This window comes from Bemisia tabaci, chromosome 3 (assembly GCF_918797505.1).
Source record: "Bemisia tabaci chromosome 3, PGI_BMITA_v3".
In the NCBI taxonomy this organism is placed as follows: Eukaryota; Metazoa; Arthropoda; class Insecta; order Hemiptera; family Aleyrodidae; genus Bemisia; species Bemisia tabaci.
The window spans coordinates 5180588-5202916 of NC_092795.1; the positions used below are offsets into that span (position 1 = coordinate 5180588).

General features: G+C 42.3%; 1 protein-coding gene across 4 annotated transcripts in view; it reads right to left on the minus strand.

Moving 5' to 3' along the window:
- The window catches only part of Trim9 (E3 ubiquitin-protein ligase Trim9), a 169914-nt gene that overhangs the window by 36776 nt on the left and 110809 nt on the right, over positions 1-22329 (minus strand). The window lies entirely within an intron of this gene.

A 22329-nucleotide genomic window follows, 5' to 3' on the forward strand; every position in this document is an offset into this window, starting at 1 on the left:
TTTCTCGTCCCAAGGTTGGAAATAAATGCAGCCCTTGGTTTTGTACTGGTACTCATTACAGCTTAAACATGTATTTTCGACTCTAATTATAATATTTGGAGTTTCTCGGTTTCGTTTCCCCCGCGAAATGGTGTGGACCTAGCACCATTTCTCCACCTTGTTACATTAAGTGCAGCTAGTAACAACAGACAAAAATCGGCAAGAACCCCCCTCCCATCCGAGACCGCCGCCATTTTGGAACCCCCGACATCTTCCACGGGACCCGCTGTACTTACATACTCTCCTGCACTGCCATGCTAAGCAAGAACGCCGTAAATCCATCAAGATTTTTCCTCGTTTTTTGGAACCTAACACTTTATAACATAAAAACTGTTTTGCCCATGCACCTCAAATTTTCAAGTTAAGTTCTTCATAGTCTTTGCGAAAGAATTCTGTAAAAAAATTGTCCCAAGGTACACAAGATTTTCTGCTATGATACGTTGTTTTCAAAAAAAATGTAAAATGGCGTTTACGGCGTTTTTGCGTTGCACGGCAGTGCACTATATTATATAGAGAAAGCTCTGTACACGGAGAAAAAAACCTCGCGCGTGGGACCCGAAGTTTAGGTCATATGGATCTCTGAAGTTTTCAGATTGAGCATCTGAACACTTTAGGTCTAGCTGTCGAGGTTCGGATCACACATCTGAAACTTCAATTCTTACATCTGAAGTACTTCAGATGTGAGAACCGAAGTTTTTCGGTTGTGAGAACCGAAGTACTTTAGATGTAAGAACTGAAGTTTCAGATGTGTGATGCAAACCTCAGCAGCTGGACCTAAAGTGTGATGCTCAATCCGAAAACTTCAGAGATCCATAGGACCTAAACTTCGGGTCCCACGCACGAAGTTTTTTTCTCCGTGTATTATGCGTATTTTGCGCCTCTTATACAGTCTGACAACACCACGCAACAATGAACTCTTTTCCCTCTTCGCTTCGGAAACTAGGGGCACGCGGGAAGGGGGAGGGGGGAAGAAGTCATTCGGTGGGAGCTGTTAATTACGAAAGGGTTGCAGGTTAAACGTGGGCGGAGCGAGGGTCGCGGGTCGCGGGAGTGCGGGATGAAGGGGTTGAGCGACTAACGAGTTATGCACGCAGATGCGAGTACAGGAATGTGTCGTCGAGTGTCGCCGGTTGCCTAGCTGGCCGGGGAGGTTTTCAGAGGGAGTGCGTGAGCTCCGGGAGCGCTCTGCTCGCGATACAGCGTGATCCAAAAGTCCTGCGCCACCCTTGTTACCCCTGAAGTTTTTGCCTCTGTTAGGGTAGTCCTCTTAAAGTTTTCAGGGTTCCTAAAAGTCGTTTCCTTAGTCCTAAAGCACCAAAAAAATTTCAAATTGTATTATGAGGGGTGGGGGGTCAACAACGCTAATGAAGTATACGTTACGTAATTTTTGAAAGCTCTTTTGGCAGCATCAAAAGCTATACAGGGTAATCGAAAAGTCCTGCAGCACCCCTGTCACCCCTAGAGTGTTAGTCCCTTTTAGAGTGGTCCTCTTTAAATTTTGAGGGCTCCCAAAAGTCCTATCTATGGACCTAAAAGCATCCAAAAAATTTCAAATTGCGTTACGAGGGGTGGAGGGGTCAACAATGCGGGAAAAGTGCCTTATGATATTTATGAAAGCTCCTTCGGCAGTATTAAAAGCTTCCAACTTCTTTTTACCGGAGGTGTCCTCAATTCCAACACTGAAAAAAAAGCTCCGGCTGTGGTAGCCATACTTACGGGCTATATAGACATACCGTCTGCGTTCCGGGCTCAGAGGGCGAAAGTTCCGAGCCTAGCATCCGAAGTAGTCGAAACTACGGCTCCAGCACCCGGAACCTTCGGTCTCAGAGCCAAGAACGGAGGGTATGTCTGTATAGTTCGTAACTTCTTTTTTTTCAGAGAACCTGGAAGAATTGCCTCTGGTGTCTGGGGCTGCCTAATTACTTTTGACAGAACGCAGTGACAACGCCACTGAGCATCACTACCATTTTCACCACGGAGAAAACACTCGAGCGAAAAAAGGGGAGCAGGGAGGCAGAACTCCCTTGGAGCTAAATCGATGTAAACATTCCGGTATTCAACGCAATTTACTTACCGCCCATAATTCTTCGCACTTCCCTACCATCTGATGCTGGCGACCCTGCAGTCGTACCCGCTGCGTGCCCGCCCTGTACCCTTATCACGGTCTGAAAAACACCGAGCCCGGCTTGCGGCGTCTTCAACTTACGAACCGCTCGGCGAGATCGTCGAGTCTTAAATGTGCCGCGCGTTCAACAGAAAAGAACCAAGCCACCTCAGCTATCGCAAAATGTAACTGCGCAATTTAATTTTTTACAAGAAAACGTTCGTGCGGATTCCTTTGAAAATTTTATGGAATTTGCTTCGCACTCTGCAGAAAATTCACTGGTATTTGCACAAAAATTCGCACAACCGTTTTTATGTATACAATTAGAATGCTCCATTGAATTTGGCAATAGCTAATGTGGCTTGGTTCCTTTTTGCTTCACGCGGAAAGATTGACCTCATTTTCAGCGGTCCTCACCAGCTCCCTGTCCTTGCATGCTTCTGCGGTTTTGAGGACGATTTGAAGCGGGACAAAGTTTGGTTCAAGTTGGCTCCATTTAGAATTTGCTTGCTTAAAATTACTTTAAGTTCGATGGAAACTTTAAGTTAAGTCCCGAACGGTTCGAAATAACTTTTGACCGGTTTCACGACGTTCACGAAAAAAATTGCAGGATTCTATAGATATCGGTTTCGCGAAGGTATCGGAGTGGCGGTTCGACACTCGGGTCGTTTTGACAAGTATGAGTTGGCGATTTCGGCGATATACGTTAAAAAGTAGGATTTCAGTTTATACTGAATTTTAACGCATGTTGCCAAAGTCAGTGACTCCCGTGTCAAAACGGTACTGTCCTTTATTGTTATCTGTTTAGTTAACGGAGCTGTTTGGATAATTTGCACACTAGATGGCGATAGATTTTCTTGCCACCGCGCCGCGCCGCGCCGCGACGTCTCACAGCTTGGAATCAGCCAATCAGGAGTATTAAAAATCACAAGTGCAGAAGTCTGCTTGCTTACTTAATACTGAAGCCCAGACGTCACAAGAAATTCTGGGATGAACAGTCATACTCGGATGAACTACAACCCTCTTTGATGAAAACTAAAACGGAGAATTCGCACGAAAAAAGTTAATTACTGAATCTGAGAATACTTAATGAGCTGTGTTCGCAGAATTTATCAACATTTTTTCTGAAGTGGGAAATTTTAGAAAAATAGATTTATAAATCTATTAATCAAATTAACTATTATCTAAAAGTATTGACCTATTAATTCGATTAATTTATTTTACTTTTTAATAGATTTAATTTTCTTTTTAAACCTAGGCCCTTCAGTATATGCTTTTTGCCGGTTTGACACCAGGTAGGTGGCCATATTGCGCAAAAATTTATTCAAACAATCTAGCAACCTAGCTTGTGTCAAACCGGCAAAAGTCATCTACTCCCTTCTAACGAAAACCAATTCAATTCTCTTGACAAGATATTCAGGCTGGTAGAGAACTTAATTGCACGGAAAAACTGCGAAGTTGTATACGCAAGTGCGGGGTGCCTCTGACATATATCGCCTGTAACGAAAATAACGTAAACCAACACAACTTTCAGAGGGAGGGGCCCAAAAGGAGGGGAGGAGGAGGGAGGTGGGTCGAGTCCCGGAGAAAAAGGTCTTGCCTCACGTACATAGTTCTGCCGTGCTAAGAAAGAACACCGTATGAGCCTTCAGGCGTTGCCAAATTTCCTTTGACAAATCACTAATTTTCAAGAAAATTTGTTAATATTTTTCTTCCAATTTCTCAGGTAATTTTGCTTAGAATTTGATCTAGAACGTCTGAAAATTTCATCGACAAATATCGAAACTTTTCCTCCAAGATAAACATTTTATCGAAGGAAATTTGGCAACTCTCGAATGTTCATACGGCGTTCTTCCTTAGCATGGCAGAGTTGTCGGAGACGAAGGTCTGTAGGGAGCAACGCTCGAGCTTCAAGATGAAAAGTTGGAAGCTGAATTTTTTATGACTCTCGTCGCGATTTCCTTGGGGCAGGTCCCGATCCGGAGATGCAGATGCTTTCAATGTTTGGAAGAAGAGACAAAAATCGAAAAAAAAGTACACTCAGACCGACATGGGATTTCTTAAATACATAACTACCATATTTCTTTCTTCCTCGACTTCCATGACACTGACAAAGAAATGAAAGTAGACGGAGAATTTCTGTCGAATAAACTTCAGTTAGAATTTGTATTAATATAAATGATAGGGTCCCTTTATACTGAGAGTAAAGACAATGTGAATCCATTTCTGATTGGTCCCCGTATTCTAGGTCTTCACAGTGTCACAAACGGGAATACAGATTACAGTTTCACCAAATGCAAACATTATAAACTGGAATGGACCGGGGAATTGGGGGCATAACATCTCTGCATTCCTTGTAATTTTTCATTGCAAGGATCTGTGGCAAAATCTAAAAAAAAAAATGATTCAAATTTAATGTTACTTTGAGAATTCCCATAGGAACATTAAAAGACGAATGACTCAGTTGGCGGGAAAAAGCACGCGATTAACTTTGACTGGACCGCGCTGGCAGAAAAGAACCAAGGCACATCAGCTATTGCCCAATTAGATAAGGCAATTTAATTTCTTACAAGAGAACGTTTGTGCGGATTCCTTTGAAAATTTTAAAGAATATACTTCTTACGATGAAAAGAATTCACTATCATTCGCACAGAAATCATTATCATTCATATAATCATCATATCATTTGCCCAATTAAATTTGGCAATGGCTCATGTGGCTTGGTTCCTTTCTGCTTAACGCGGTCAAATTGTTTGACCAAATGATAAGAGTAAACCGATAAGGTATAGACAACGTAGCGTAGGTATAGGAGAAAGCAATTTGCTTAAGTTCGAAAGTATGAGACCTCATGCGTTGCTGGTTTGCTCACAAAGCAATGAATTTCGCACAAAAGCCGAAAGTTCTCGTGGCTCCACCGTAGTCCTTCTTTTTCGGTAAAGAAAGGGGTCATCAAACGATTTTATGGCCAGGTCTACGGGGAGTGACAAACAAGGCTGTGAAAAAGCACTTTGATGCGTGCAGAAGTCGTAAAGATATCCATCGGATCAAAAGGAAGCTGCCACGTTTACGGTAAAACTTATGAAAATCTGAAAGCTTGCAGTGCTGTCGAATAGCCGACAATTATTAAACGTTACATCATTTTTCATCCACTCCGAAGATTTTTGAGAGATCTCTTTTCTGAGAAGCATGAGCTGTGCCCGTAAGAGTGGTAAGACCCAACTTACGAGACCGTATGTGTTAAGAAGGTGTTGGGAGCTGTGCCTGTAAGAGTGGTAAGACCCAATTTTCGAGACATGTGTTAAGAAGGTGTTGGTGTGAGTATACATAATTTTTAGATATTAAGTACTGAGAAATTTTCCTTCTTAAACGTGGCTGTTGATGGAAAAAGGAATTTTGGGGTTTATGGTCACCGAATAGTGCAGAGTTTTTCTCGTTTTTTGGCGTAAAAACACCCACAATAATGTCACACCAAACGAGTTACGATATGTAGTTCAATAAATGGGATATAAAAAGAGGCAAATTGTGGAATAGTTTATATGACGCAATAGGGGATTAAAATTAGTGTTAGAGTAACATGAAACATTATGCCGTATAATTGACACAAAAATGAATGAAATTGCGCGAATTTTTTCCCCTTTTTTTTAAAATCGAAAACCCAATTACAATTTTTCGACCCTAGTTGACAGAAATTGCTCTCGATTTTGACAAGAAGGGTTATCAAAACGGGGTTGAAACACTTGAAGCAGCGGTGTTGAAAAAGTGGAAAAAACGTCAATATATTTTCATAGTTATTTTCCGCGTAAGGAAGCCTTGGAATACCTGCTAAAGAAAAATTCAAAGGGGGAAGGAGCCTATGCAAAAGATTTTAGAAGTACATACATTCATTGGTCCCGCACAATAAACTTACCGTTTCCCGCCATGATTTTATAGGCCATAAAAGTTGTCACTTCGAAGTTTGAAAGTTTCCAATGATCCGTGAGGAAAGTGTGAAAGGATCGTGACTTTTTGGGCGCGAAAGCAGAGGAAAGGGAAGCAGGTTGCTTTTCCTCCTCATCCACCGACCCCGAAGTAGGGAGAGGGAGGGAAAAGGAAGAACAAACAAGGGTACGTTATAAGCTGCAGCGGGAAAAAGCGAAATCCAGGTTAGGGGTTGAGGAGATCCGTGTTCAGCGTTCACGAAATCAGCTCGGAGAGGAAGCTGATGTAAATCGGTAAGGCAAATTAACGTTGTTTATGCAACGAAAAACGGCCGGAATTCTCGATAGCGAGCGATGTTGCCAGTCTTCATCGATTTGAGGAAGTTTAAGACCCATGATTCAGTGGCGTGTTTTGCGATATGTCGATTGATCTACCATTTAAACCTCGATAAACAAGGTTATCGCAACGAACACTTCAATAATCGATTCTTTACCATAGCACCAAATGGGAAAATATCGATGAGCGATCATTCACGCCTCGCTTCGCTAAACATTAGAGGAGTGGCAACTCAGAACATGAACCTAGTGAGCTTTATTAGGTGTTGCTACACAGTTAACAATTTCTGTGTTCGGTGTTACTCTGTGTTAGTTCGTGCTACTTTTTGTGTGTGTCGATCAACCCAAAGGATGTGGTTGCTCAGCAAAATTATGTATTAAATCGACCCAAACCGTAGGTCAGTGGCGTGGCGTGCTTTGCGATAAATCGCTTGATCGGCTATTTAAACCAATGGAAAAGTATCGATAAACAGGGTGTTCGCAGCGAACACCTTAATAATCGATTATTTACTACAGCTCGTATAATACTGTGCAACACCTCTGTTGTGAAACAGTTGCTTCAGGCGCCGCCGCACGACGGGCGAGCGGCCAGCACGAAACGCGCATTGGCGCCTACAAACCTAAGTGGATACTCCAAGCATTGTGCAATGCGTGAAGTATCCACTTAGGTTTGTAGGCGACAGTGAGCCTCTCGCGCTGGCAGCACGCCGCTCCGCTCTGTTAGGCTTTAATATTTAGCGGTTGTTTAACTCATGATTTTGAAATGTTAGCACACTCTCCATTGATTATTTTCATTTAAATTGATGGTAAAAAAAATATGTATTTTTTATGATAGTAAATTGACATTGTCCTCAGACTTAATAAATTGAATAAAATGTTTGAAAATTGCTTGAAGGTCTCGAAATATCCTGATCCATGATCCTGATTTTTTCGATGTCATCAAATTTCCTGATATTTTACGGGTTTTCCAGTTTTTCCTGAGGGAAGACACCGTGAAAATGCAACGATGGGAGGAACATTTTTAACTCATTTTAGTTAATTTATTAGAGAAATGATTTAGATCTCAACGAGTTGGATATCTACTCTTATCTTCTGGAGAAATGAGCCAGCAGTTGGCGCACAGTGGATCGAGTCAATGGGTGAGGTGGGACAAAATTTGGCAACTTTAAAAGATCATAACACCGTTTATACAAAATTTTGAGGTTCTAAAAGTGGCTCCATTGGTTTTCTCGTAAAATTTTCTTCCAAAAGCACCCCTTAAAATTTAAATTGTGATGAGATAAACGTAAAATTTTACAATTTTTGTCAAAAATTTCATGTCCGACTTCCTCCATTGACTCGGTCCTCTGTGCGGCGTCGCATCCCTATCCGGAGGGTTCCCAAAAAGGGTCAATCCGCAGGGATTCGAAAGGACGACCCTCCGAATCACCCTTTGAGGATACCCGCACAAGTCCTTTAAATCTTCTCAAGGGTACGCCCTGTACTTTCCGCGCGATTTTGGCCCTCGATACGCGATACAACGTTAATGGTGTTATTGACCGCCAAAGTTTGCCTTTAAAACGTATTCCGTGTTTCTAAGGGCAGAGGGTTTTATTTGAAAGCTTCCTGTTCGTTAAAACGGTCGGGGAAGAAAGGGATTGGCTTTTTTATGCCGGTAAACAAACCTGTGGGATTAGACTAAGGAAGTTCGGGCCCTGTTGCTAAACTTCGAATATAAAACTCGGTTTTTTCGGGGCCATTGCCGCACTAGGTCATGTGACATGGATACATAGGGGTTGTGAGATATTATGATTAGTTTGCATGGTATATTGATTTTTTCATTTGTTGTTCTTTTCAATGTGTTGCTTCTAGCAATGAATTTCGACTTTCGGCTAAACTTTTATTTTGATTAATTCGTGACACGCTTCACTGATGAGCGTAACATCAGAGTTGCCACAGAATGTAGGAGATGAAATTCCCTAACATTTTACTGATTTCCCTGACGCATTTTCGGGAAATTTCCTGACAATTGAAGACCTGACGGATGGTTAAGAAGGCATAATTGAAAATAGTTTTCAGGCAAAATATCTTGTTCAAACTCTCAAACCCATTTTATAAAGCAAATGAAGGCGATTTAACAAATTTTCCCGGACATCATCCTCATTTTCGTCATTTTTCCTCTCATTTCCCGGTTTTCGAAGACTTTTTAAAATTCCCTGAAATTTCCCGAGTTCCCCTCACTGTGGCAACCCTGTAACATGTTTAACGTTCTGTTTCATACCAACATATTAAAACGAAAATTTAACGCTAAAACTTGAGAAGAATGTTTAAAAATCGTTGGCCTCTGAATATTTATCAAGGTGGATAAAACAGCCCCTAATAATCCCCGTAACATTTTAACACTTCTGTTCTTTAGGGTGACACGGCAAACTAGGAGTTTGGAGAGTCAGTATCTTGCACGGAATTCTGCATATTGTCTTGTACGGAATTTCAGATTAGTTTGACTGCATTTTGCAATTTGGAACTATGAATTCTGGCTCTTCTGGAAAAACAGTTTACAGTTTTACAGTTTAACAAGATTATTTATTAAGTGCGAACAAAAGAAAAGTAACATAATAAAACCACCCACTAAGGTTGGACCTTGTGTCGGGTGGGGTCTTATTAATTGATAAATAAATGTTAACTAATCATTTGAAAATGAAAGAAAGGCGGAACAAGAAGAGAAAAAAAAAGAAAAGAAATAAATAAAAAGAAAGAAAGTAGTAGTAGTAGTAAAATAATAAAGAAAGGAAGAAAGAAAGAAGAAAAATCACTTAAGTGCATAGGGAAGCTAATGGCACATACGTTGTATTTAAACCGGGCTATGTAGTTATAAATTGCAAAATGTAGTCCAGTTGTGCGTTTTTTAAATACAAAGCACAATCCTGTATCGGAAAAATTTAGGAAAAAAATAAGTATATAAAATTTTTTAAAAAGATGGTTTGGCGATCCGGCAAGAGTGCAAACAGGTCGGCGAGCCACGGGTAGGGGCGGGGAGAGGGGGATGTTCAGAAATTGAATCTGCGAGGGTGAGTGCGGTGGATGCGGATGTGTAAGAAAGGATTTGGATTTGGAAGTCGCAAAAGTGTGGCGCATTGTGGCTTTCACCCGCAGCCTACACTGAGTTTAACCGGCGTCAGTGGCTACGCGGGCCACGTTTCAATGGCTGCGCTTGCGAAATAAGGCCGGCAAAAAGAGAATAAAACGTCGGATCAAAAGTCATACTTAAAATGCGTACTTAAACGTACTGAACGTCAATACGTCAATTTCGTATGTAAACAAAGGCCTTCGGCCACAATTCTGTTCGATTGTGGTTCCACCCTGTAAACGAACTAAGACTAAGAACAATTTGCACCCCTGCTCTTGAAAATGACATCGAACTTCAGTATTAAGCGTTTTTTATGACAAATATTAAATTTGGCACGTCATCTTCGGTGGAACTTTCCCGATATGAAAGGTACAAAAACTTCCATGCGCATCGTTTTCAGCTGTGAAAACTGCATTCCACAGCTCAAAGAAGTCTGAGAATACTCCCGTGATAAGGAAATACGCCGTATGAACATTCGGGAGTTGCCAAATTTCCTCCGATATAATGTTTAGCTTTAAGTAATGATATGAATGTTTTCTCTGGAAAGTTTTTGATAGTTTAGATCTAAATACGAGTAAAAACTATCCGAAAAATATTCCAAAATTTCCCTAAAAATTCCTATTTTAATGAAGGAAAATTGGCAACGTCTAAAGGGTCATACGGCGTTTTTCCTTAGCAGGGCAGTATTCTGCCGTACTGAGGAAAAACGTGCTAAGCCGTGCTAAGGAAAAACGCCGTATGAGCTTTCAGGTGTTACCAAGTTTCCTTTGATAAAACACAAATTTTCTGGTAAACTTACGAATATTTTTCCCCCAATTTTTCAGATTATTTCGTTTGCAATTTCACTTAAAGATCCTGAAAATTTCAAAGAAAAATATCCATAACTTTTTTTTAGAAATACGCATTTTATCGAGGAATTGTGGCAACTATCGAATGTTCATACGGCGTTCTTCCTTAGCACGGCAGAATAGTTGCCGCGTGTTTCGCTTGCACGAGCAGCCCTCGCACGAAGCTTACACGGAGAGGGCGGTGGGGTTGCGGGACCCACCTCGGGGCGGAACCCAAGTATTATTTTTTCATAGACGCCCTTGTCTATTCTGTATTCAAAGCTTATTGTCGGATCGCAGGGGTGAAACTTTCCACTTTTACCCTCCGCGGGGAGATGGACCGAAGAGTGGCGAGGCGTGAGGTCGAATATCGATATTCCCCCATTTGACGCCGTGTTCAAGAGTCAATTATTAAGGTGTTAGTTGTAAACACCCTGTTTTTCGATTCTTTTACATAGGTTTTAACACGGCAGATCAATCGATACATCGCAAAGCTCGCCACGATACTGGGTCTGAACTTTGGCGACCTAGCTTACGTGGGATACGGCCATTACCTTGCGCCGATAAAATATTCTTTTTGAAGCTGCAGCCCTGAGAGGTTTTAAGTAAGAGATCAATGGCGCGCGCCGATGGATTTCCAGCCCCCGGGTTAATGGAATGGTGAGTGAGAGTGGGGATGAAGGAAACTGGCACCCTCGACGGAGCTATCCGAAAATGGAAGTGTTCGACGTATATTTATTTGGATATTAAAAACCATGTCGTATTAAATAAAAGGAACCAAAAACCATGTGTATCCATGTGTACCATGTGTAAAAGGAACTATGAACACAGGATTTGCGTATCTCATGATCCCTTCTTATTCAATTCATTTACACATATATGGACGTTTGGACGTATGGACGTACTTCTGCCAAACGGAACTAAGTGCATTAAAACATAAGCCCTGAGACTCCTGGGAATATATGAGGACTTATCTGTAACAATAGCGGATGTGAAAAATTACCTTTCAGAAACACGATTAAAAAACTGTTTTAATCACACAAAAATTTAATATGTTTGGCTCTGGCATCATGTACAGATCTCGAAGATCACATCTCAAGTATTTTCTCAAAATTTTCTCGATGCCGAAACAGTTTTTTTAATGTGTTTCGAAAAGGTAATTTTTCACATCAGCTATTGTTACAGATAAGTCCTCATATGCATGATAGGGCTTACGTCATTATGTACATAGTTCCGTTTGGCAGAAATACGTTCATATGTGTTCCCTAGAGTATTGATACGTCCAATTAAACTGTGGAAGAGGGGCGTATCCACACTGGACGTGATACAACTATTTCAACTCCTGGGTCACTCAAATTGCATCCAGCGAGTTGAAGGCGAACTCGATTCCTCACTCCGGTTCAGCTACTCAGAGGTCAGCGCGAGATCAATGCGGAATTCGAAATTTTGCTGTGTATTCCAATGTTAATTTCAAAATATTTTTCTACGGGGTGAATCGAGTAAAATTCACTGGAAATTTCGCATCGATGGTCTTTAAAGCACGATGATTACAATGGACCACTAAACTAGGTGCGAATTAAACATCAGATGAAAATAGGCAACGTTTGACGTAGTTACGCTGATTTGGGTTGAAATCGTCCATTTCTGTCTCATTTACTTAAAATATTGATAAAAGCACCTTTAGTATTCATATGCATTGAATTTGGTCATAATAGCCACTAAATTTGCAAGGTGCTTTGAGATGACTGAGCCAATCAGAAATAATTGATCCCCATGGATCCGTCCTCTCCTACAAAGCACAAGGGTACTCTTAGTTCAACCATTGACATAAACGATCCTTTTCATCGGAATACTGCCACGTCAAGAAAAAACGCCGTATGCAACTTCAAGCGTTGCCAAATTGTCTTTGATAAAACACGAATTTCCTGGTAAACTTATGAATATTTATATTCCAATTTTTCACAGAATTTTGTTTTTGTTTTGATCTAAAGTTCCTGAAAATTTCAAGGAAAAATATTTACATTTTCCCTCAAAAATAAACATTTCATCAAAGGAAATTTGGCAACTCTCGAATGCTCGTACGGCGTTTTTCTTCAGGACGGCAGAATAGCTATTTACGCGGTTCACAATGTCAAACAGCGTTGACGTTATATTACATTATCGATGGAGCTTCCGGACGAGCGTAAACGAGAAACGTCACCTGCACAACACTGCTATGCAACGTGGGGCGGAAACAACCTAACTCCACCAGAGACGCGACGCAAATCTGCGCTTTCTGCTTGCCACAAGATGCAACAATAGATAAACCCTCCGCCCCGCGGAAATTCGCGGTTCGCCAAACACCGTCGCGCTAATTCGCAACGCAACCGATCGAACGAGCGGTTCCTCGAAAAACTGAATCGATTGATTTTGAAACCTCGTAAGTCGATTTCCTGATGAAGCCTGAGGTCGGCGCGAGTGCCTGTATTATAGGGGTCATCCGGAAATTGCAATGCTCGGTTTTAACATTGGCCGATTAAACCGCGGCCTCCGTTCTGGAGGGCACCATTGTTTGGCTTACGATTAAGTCATCGGCTTCTCCGTCTGTGAAAAAGGGAAATTGATTCACAGGATCGAGACTTTGAGCGAGAAATTTTTTCCGCTCCACATGTGACTGTCTGCGCAAAAAGTGACCTCACTGCGCAATATTGGCGGATCCAGTAATCTGGCAACACCGGATTTCCTCCATTTAAACCCATAGAAATGTATCGATTCTTGGGGGAGGGCGGAGGGACAAGGGCTCCGACAAGAATCGATTATTTAGCATAGGTTTAAATGGAGGAAATTCAGTGTTGCCAAATTTCTGGATCTGCCTCTGCTCAACCGATGGAACCAATTTTGGAACCCGAAGGTTTGTAAAAACTGAGTTGTAAGCGTTGAAAGTCTCTAAATTTTGTCCGACCTCTATTATTGACTCGATCCACCGTGCGTCGGAGGGGCGACGAAATATTGATGAAAAAACACGTATCATTACCGTTTGTGCAACTTATCTATTCTGCCATGCTAAGGAAAAACGCCGTATGAACATCCGATAGTTGCCAACTTTTCCCGGATAAAACATATACTTTTGAAGGAAAGATATTCATATTTTCCCTTGAAATATTCAGATATTTTCGATCGGATTGCGAACAAAATTGTCTGAAAAATCTACAGAAAAATACTCACAATTTTTCCGGTAAATCCGGTTTCTATTGATGGAAATCTGGTGACTTTTGACGGCTCGTACGGCGTTTATCCTTAGCACGGCAGTATCGGTCCATATTTGGGCTGACTCGAACCGGATTTGCAGTCTCAAAAACTAGAGTTAAGACAACACCCCCTCATGGAGTCACAAACGGGAATAAAGATTACACAAATTGAAAGTTTTTTGTAATCTTTGATCGGCCCATTCCCAAATTCCTTTCTCCGTTCCTTTTCTCATTCCGTTTGTTCCTTGTCGAACCCGTAATTCCCTGGTCCATTCCCGATTATAATCTTTGCAATCGGTGAAAATGTGATCTTTATTCCCGTTTGTGACACTGTGGAGGCCTAAAATACGGGAACCAATCAGAGATGGATTCGCAATGTCTTGACTCTCAGTATAAAGGGACTCGATCAAAAACTCCCTTTCACGATTCACGTAGTCGAAGCTGCCGACCATCATCATCCTCTGAGCCGCAAACTTTCCCGCCAAACAAACATCGGGAAGTTTCGCACACAGTCGAAATCTCCGTCTACGGATGCGTGGTGGAGCGGCAACCCAGGTTGCGTGACGTAGCGTTGACAAGCTCGTTAATGGACTGTTTCAACCTGGAAGCTCCCCGGCCCCTTTCCCACTTACCCCCCCCTCCCCCCAACTCCCGGGACTAGACTAACTTTAACTTCACGGTGAAATCTAGTCAGTCTCGTCGTTGTGTTGTGCCCCACTATCGGCCGCATCGCAAAAGTTTGCTTTTCCCTCCGACCGACCCCCCCCCCCCTCCTCCCGTCCCTGCACTTGGTCCCCGAATCGGAATAAATTATAAAAATAAGTCACGCAACACCCGTGTGTCATATCGCCGTTTCTCAAACGGAAGAGCGTAACCCCTTATCGATAATGCAAACAGTGGCGAGATGTGGAAGATCGATTATGGATATCTCCCCGTCTAAAACTATGGGAAAGAATCGATTATTGAGGTGTTCGTTGCGAACATCGTGTTTATCGATCCTTTTCCATATGTTTCAATGGCAAATCAATCGATATATCGCAAATCACGCCACGCCGCTGATTGCAAAGTTTCCACTTGAGAGTCGTATATTTACTACAAAACTGTCAGACAATTTGGATTGATGATATCACTGAATTCTCTTCTAATTATGCACAAAAATTAGCAGAATTTTGGGTGGAAATTTTGGGGTAGTAATCATTTAAAAATTCAATTTTTCAACCTTGGAACGGCGGCGTTCAGTCCCTTCGTCCGAGGAAACGACGACGAATTAATGGTTTCCAAGCCTCGAACTATGGATTCCAGAGCACCACTGCTATCGCTATATACCCATGTGAAATGGGGCGAAATCATCATAGTATTACTGGGATTAATTTATGTATTATTATCATCATTCATATGAGGGATCCACAAAAACTTAAAGTTGAGGTACTGATACAAAAGGATAGTTGACTCTCCTACGAACTGCGACAAACATCATCCAAAAATGTCAAACCAAAAGTTTTGGCGGTTTGAATGTCCAGTTCCTCAAAAGATGCTTCGAGAGTGCTTTTTTTTAAATTTTACTCTACGATGTTTAAAAAAAAACAATATATATCTGCTTATAGTGCGAATTTACTGATAAGAGGGACGCACATGGCTGAGTAGATTTCTTTCGTGCCTCGATGTGGGCGGGTTGCAGACTCCGATGGATTGGGGTATGAGCAAACTCATTTACACAATAAAAAAAATAAGAAATTGCTCACAACTTAGTCTTACTTAGCACTTGAGAGAGATCTCCCGTCAAATCATGAAAATCCAAAAACTTTACTCCCCTTTTTTAGCTCCCAGTCCTTTCGAAGGCACTTTTGAATTATGCTCCCCGCATGAATTACCCGATTATCGGATGACCCTTCCGATCGAATGAAAAAAATCGATAGATAGGCGAGCGATTTAATTCGATACTATCGACCTGCCTTGGCGTCGAGGACCGAATAACAAGTTAATTTACTGGACGTGAAGTGCAATCTCTTATTTCAAGCACTGCGTTCGGTCGAGGGGAGGGAGGGGGGCTCGGGCTGTCGGGTTCTCGCGGGTGTTCAATTAATATCAATTAATGAGCCTCCCAACCCCCCTTCCACCCCCCCCCCTCGGGTTCCTGGAGACGCCGAAATGATAGCTGCAGATTGAATCAGACATCGGGAGGAGAAGCCGGGGCACGGCTAATAGAATTAAACCGTTTTACACCCGCATTTTGGACGCGCGTCGGGGGGAGGGAATGAGGTGTGGGGGGGGTGTCCAGAAAGTGGAGCGGATGTCCGAGATGGTTGGATTTGAGATCCGTCGGATTTATGACGGATATTGTGCGTGATATTTTCCGTTGTGCCCTTTCTATCACCTGAATCGTGGACGGGGGAAACAGCCGGGTTCACACTGTCGAATCAGGCGTCAGGCTGTCTAGTGTGTCATAGTTGAGTTGGACTTGCAAATGTCAGCATGAATTACCGTTAAAAGGTCTTGTGATCGTCGATGAGCAAAATGGATTCAACGTCACCATGACGTCACTATGCTCATGACGTAGGTAAAGGGTCGTCCCTAAATCACGTAACGCTCCGAGGGGGAGGGGGTCTTGGCCAGCGTTACGCGGCGTTGGGGAGTGCATAAATATAAAAAGAAGCGTTACGTAACGGGTTTAAATGGTTTTTTTTCCGAGTTTCGGTAGAACTTTTCGTTGGTCGTCTTTGGAGGTTTTAAAGAAGACTCTCTGCAAGATTCTCTACAATACTTTCACCTCTCCTTATTGAATAGAAACGCCGATCCATTCAGTAAATGTAAGATGATATTTATAGATTATTTTTTATCGAAATGGGGGGGGGGAAGGATCCGGGTAAGCGTTAACTAAAGCGTTAATTATTTCGGGGGGTCTAACTCAGCGTTACAAAGGGGTGCCGGTGTCAAAAACCGCACATTTGGCGTCACGTAGTTGGGAGACGGCGCCTCGCTTCCTCAGAGCCAATAAAATCACATTTTCAGGAGGAAGGGACAAAACGTCAACTCATGCGGTGAATCTACACCGGCCGTAAACGAACAACGAAATGTCGAATACATTTTTCTAAAATCCCAGTCATGCTTTAATTGCTGACGAATATTAATGTATTACGCCATGTGAAAGTCAGTAAGGCTCAGAGCGAACGCGGTCGGTGAGTGAAACAAAAAGCTTCGTTTCGACCTGAAGAGTCGGCAAGAGCATTCTTACGTTCCACTTACGTTGACGCTTTGCGGTACATTACACCTGCGTCACCTTGACGAATCTATTTTGTAAACATTAAAATAAAGCTGGAACTATCCGAACGCAAAATATAGCATTAAATTAGTCGAATAGATGGTCAATTTTCCCGTCGCATACTTTAAGCGTTAATACAGGTTTTACAAAGGAGATTTTTTGGGAAATGACTAGGCGAAACGTATTTCAGAGCGCAATGGACCCGTTTTCGGTCGAAGACTCAGTCGATATTCTGATGCTTACGTACTCTCGTTATACACCTGAATTATGAACTAAATAAGGTGTTAGGTGGTGGAAAAGCAGATTAGATCTTGCGAGGTGTAAAGGCTTAAATGAATTTCTACATACACAAATATACCAGCCTCTAGTCTTGTTAACTTGCGTAACGTTGTAGGTATACACCAGGTCGTTAGTTAACTAGCAAAAAGCTCCCTCGAATGCAGCATGGCTCTGCGACGAAAAGTTAAAATCCGCGAGTTTGCTCTTCGCTCTAATTTGGAAGTATTTTCTGCGTGATACAGAATCATGACGTCACTTTGGCTAATCACCAAGTTGTGCGAGTTAATTAAATGCAACCACGTTTAATTAGGAACACTGCAACGAAAATAGACTGGAGGGAAAAAGGGTAGCGGTTTCAGGAAATGAAAGCTGCGTTTTGATGGCCGCGCCGGCATACGAGAGATTCTGTCTCGCTGATAGGCTATCGATGTTGTCACCGCCTGGGAAATATTGGACGTTAATTTAAGAGCGCATGAGAACAGCAGTGAATACGACCACAGTATACCTAATTTGTTAATTGATTGATCGAAAATACGAGTATTTTGGTGAGTGTTAACATTACTCCACGCCGTGGATTTTCTGGGGTTTACTGTGTATTGCTGCATTAAAAAAATACATTCTTTCTCGAGTCAATACTCAGAAGTGAACACCTCGGTCACACAAACTGATAATTTTAGTAAACTACACTTCGGCTCGGTGCTGCTGCGCTCGGATACAGACTCATGACTCCATTTTGCGAGAAAGAACTAGTATTTCTTGCTCATTTTAAAAACATAGTATGAACCATTAGTTTCCAGATACAAATATGTGTTTTTATGTATGAGTTAGAAATATTAGTTCGACTTTATTACAAAATGTAGTCCATTTGGTGGGTGGAAGTTTTGCCTCACCTTGTCCAGTGCAACGTGGATGGGTTTCCGGTCAATAATTAGTGGATAAACGGCAACCCTGGCGTAAACTAGGCTTTCGGAAAGAGCGGCCCAACCTCAACCGGAGCGGCCGAAAAGCCGATCGGAAAGTTATAACTCATAACCGGACGGTGAAAAAAGTTGCGGCTCCCAAATTGGATTTGGGGAGTTGGGAAGCGAGGAGATATCCGTCGGGCCCGGGAAAAAGCACGTATCTGTACATGGAGTTAAGACCGGAGTTGGGCGGTTGCCGCTGAGCAGGGCGGATATCGCGTGCTCCGGGCTGCGAAACCGCGTTACGGCTAATTTCCGGCCTTTGAAGCCTCACTGCTCGCCACGCGTGCCGACCTGCTCGGTCACTGCCCGCAGCGCCGCCCGCACCACGCCGCCCCTAAATTGGGGTTAGTTTCGCTGAAATTCGGGGATTAAAGCATTGAATCGTACATGTATCTACTGAAAAAATTGTTATAGCTTTTTATTTTTTTTTTATTTTTTTTTTTTAAATTCAGTTAAAACGGATTACATAGCCAACACGGCCACAACATTGACAGCCTTTTCAGCTTTAATTTGTTGCGAGAAAGTTCTTCCGGTATGAAAAAACTACTTAGAAAATACTTCCGGTATAGTTTTTCTAATTAAACATCAAAATCTATAAAAAAAATCACGAGAGTAACGCGAAACTCTAACGCATAACTTCGAGGCGCGAAGCATAGGAGGGTTTGACCGCGAGGCGTTCAAGGCGAAAACATCCCCAGGTTGTATGAAAATCTACAAAATTTTTCGACATAATTATTCATAAAACGATATTTAGACAATTTTTCAGTTGAATCTCGTTTAAGTATTCAGGTAAAACGTATAGAATAATACCGGCAAAATACTGAGGAATTATTGAGTTTTTAAAAAATAAAAATACTGACAAAATATCAAAAAAATATTAGTTGTTAAAAAAAAGGAGGAAAAAACAACAGAAACGTCAGTGACGTAGCCAGAAAATCTCTTTCAAGAGGGGGAGGCAAAGGCAAAAATTCCTGAAACTCACGGAAAATAACGTTTTTGCTGAAAATATTTCAGCCTCGAAGAAGAGTCCCTGAATGACCCCTTTCCTTACTGGCAATAATGAACTGATTTCATCATTTTTGAGTCCGTTTGGTATTGACGTAATACTGAGCCGATAAATTTAAAAATTTTGTGTAAATTTTAACTCAAATCGCCTAAATATTATTGTCCGGAAAGGGTACATTTCCGCAGCGCGACTAGAAGAGTCTGGGAAGGAAGCTTCTTCCGCGACGTCATGGATTTTTCTCGAAGCGAATATTGAAAGTGGCCGGTCACGATAACAAAGAGTGAGGACTCGCAATTTTTTAAATGAGCTTTTCTCCTAATCACTTAATCAGTGGAATTGATTTAAAGCCCCGCGAATCCTCCCCTCTCCGGTTGACGAAGGGAAGAGGGGGAGACGGGGAGACGCTGCGACCGGGGGGGGGGGGGTGCGTAAATGAACGTAATTAGTAAATCCATGAGGTATCTGGAATCGGAGAGGCGCTGAGAACGCAAGCTGCCTCATGAAAAATGTACCTACGACTTATCGGCATGTCGGCGACGTAGTCACGTTGTGCGCGCACTCTCACGGAAAAAAAAAGAATTGCTGATTCAGCAATTCAATTGCTAAAAACAGTGAGTGCAATGCTTCAACGCAGATTTTACAACAAAAAAATGCTACTTTAACCACCCCCGTGGTTAAAATAGTTTACAATGTGGTTAAAGTAGCATTTTTTTGTTGTAAAATCTGCGTTGAAACATTGCACTCACTGTTTTTAGCAATTGAATTGCTGAATCAGCAATTCTTTTTTTTCCGTATACCCGATAGAACCTATCTGCTAGAGTATACCTATATAGCGAGAGTATGGACAGATCGCTTCATGGAGGGCTTAGGGCCCAAAAGTGCAGCCATTCTTCAAACCAACTTCTAACACACAAAATTTCACTGCTATAGTCTGCAGATTTCAATTGTATCCAAGATTGCAAAGAATGTACATAAATGAGCGTTCTTCAGCGAAAATGAGTAAATTTATGCAAAAACTACGTCAAATACGCTCTTTATAAAAGACAGTTCCTAACAATTGTATTAGTAAATCGCTCTGGACAATTGAAATTCATAGGTTGGCTGCAATTCTGGGCCCTAACTTTGTTCGCGGAGGTATCGGTGAAGGCCTGATGGATTTTCGGAGTTTCACACCTGTCTGTACTCTCGCTATATAAGTACTCTACTATCTGCCAACGGCAGGCAATGAGCTGTTCGTGATTGCAGCGCCCAGTGGCACGATCTATTGGTTGCGCGGTGAACAAGCCTCTACGAACAGATCTAAGTCGCGTCTGGCAATGTGTTCAAATGACGCGGAAAGTCGAACATTAAAATCAGTGCAAAAAATTCGTCGAGCTGGCGGGAGAAATGTTTCGGATGCTGTAAACGAGGCTTACCCATCTATTTTCCCTCATCCGATGATGTTAGGTGCCGTGGAAACGGCCGATCTTGGAGACTGAAATTTTAGACCGAAGTGATGCTTATATACTCGACGACTTGATCGAGGTGTCGGGCAGCAGCGGTTGAACACGGGGGATCGACTCCCGCGCGCTGTTGATGATTCGCAGAATGAAGGCGGAATCGCACTACGTACTCCCGCAAATCCCGTGGGATCCGCATGGGATCCGCGGGAGGTTTGTGCAATTCCGCCCTGCCCTTCCCCCGGGGGCCATTAGCAGCCGCGAAAAGAGCTGATTCGTTCAACCACTGCTTCTCTATTGCTTCATTTTGTCATTTTTGTGTGGCCAATCTTTGATGTGTTGACTTAGTGAGAGAAATGTGTACTTTCCAATTTATAACTATCTAATGGAGGGAGATGTTGCATGTGTGAGGGATTTGCGATTTGACTGTTGTTCCTTACGTAAAATTTCGCGAGAAACAGGACGGTGCCACGGGTTTTCTCTGAAATCATCTCCCAAGCTCAAAAACAGCTCTCAAGTTGAGGCCAAAATGGAGGGGATATCCCACCCTACTCTGAGAGTTCACCTCTACATCAAGACAAACTCTCCATGCAAAGATAGGGAGCAAATACATTGACAGGGCTGCCACTTAATTTGGGGACTCCAAAACTGAAAACACGGCAACCCTGCTAACGTATTTGCTCCCTATCTTTGCATGGAGAGTTTGTTTTGATGTAGAGGTTGACTCTCAGGGTAGGGTGGGATATCCCCTCCATTTTGGCCTCACTTCGAGAGCTTTTTTTGAGCTTGGGAGATGATTTCAGAGAAACCCAGTGGCACCATCGTGTTTCTCGCAAACTTTTACATAAGAATTAACAGTCAAATCGCAAATCCCTCACACATGCAACGTCTCCATTACCACGAAGGCAGAATTTCCGGTGGTGTTGTTAAAATTAATAAAATGGATTATTTTTCTGACCCAAGTTGCGTAATGGAAAAACGATCAATGTAAAGGGGGGGGGGGGGGTTGCATTGAACACGGAAGTCGGCAATCGTTGGATTACGGTAACTCGGGCATCTCTAGACGGTAGAGGGTTCATGTTCGATAAGTGGTTTCAATCGTCGTCAAATTCCCTCAGTGAAATCTACTGCCGCAAATACGGATTGGAAATCCGGAAACGGGTATTTTTCAAAGTTTTTTTCGAATTTACCGAGTATTTTAATGGCTGAGAAGGAAAATGTTTTCTTCATTGCAACGTTTCGAAACTTCAGATTATGCTTTACTCTTTTTAAAGAAGACTGACCAAACTGTGTATTTGACAATTTTGATAATATTTTTAAACAAATGGTGAAAGTTCACGATAAGAATCCAGAAGAAAATGATGCTTAGTTTCCTTTACAAAAAAATAGATCGTGATTGGCCACCAAGGAAACTGTAAAGTTTCCGATTTTAGACATTAACAATCTCCCCTAACGAGCCCATAATTGTTCCAGCGGTTTCTCATTACTACTCGGCCGAAAATTAGTTCTGGAATTTCAAAGAGAAAGTTCTGAATGAAGTTATCCGGGAAATAAAACCCTGAAAAAATGTTTTCGAAATGAGGTTGCCTTTGAACTTCATTAATGCAATTCACGGCGAGTAAATTTTACACTTTACAGCGAAAACCTGCGGGAAAAGTCGCGGGAGTAAGGAGAAAGTTGTGCTTGGCGGGGCGACAGCGCACTAGCGCGAAGAAGCGGGGGGGGGGGGGGGCATTTGGGAAAAGGGAGCAGAAAAATGTGAGGGTGGCGGGAAGTGAGGAAGATGGGGATGAAGAGGGTGGTGCTCATTAGATGATGTGAACAA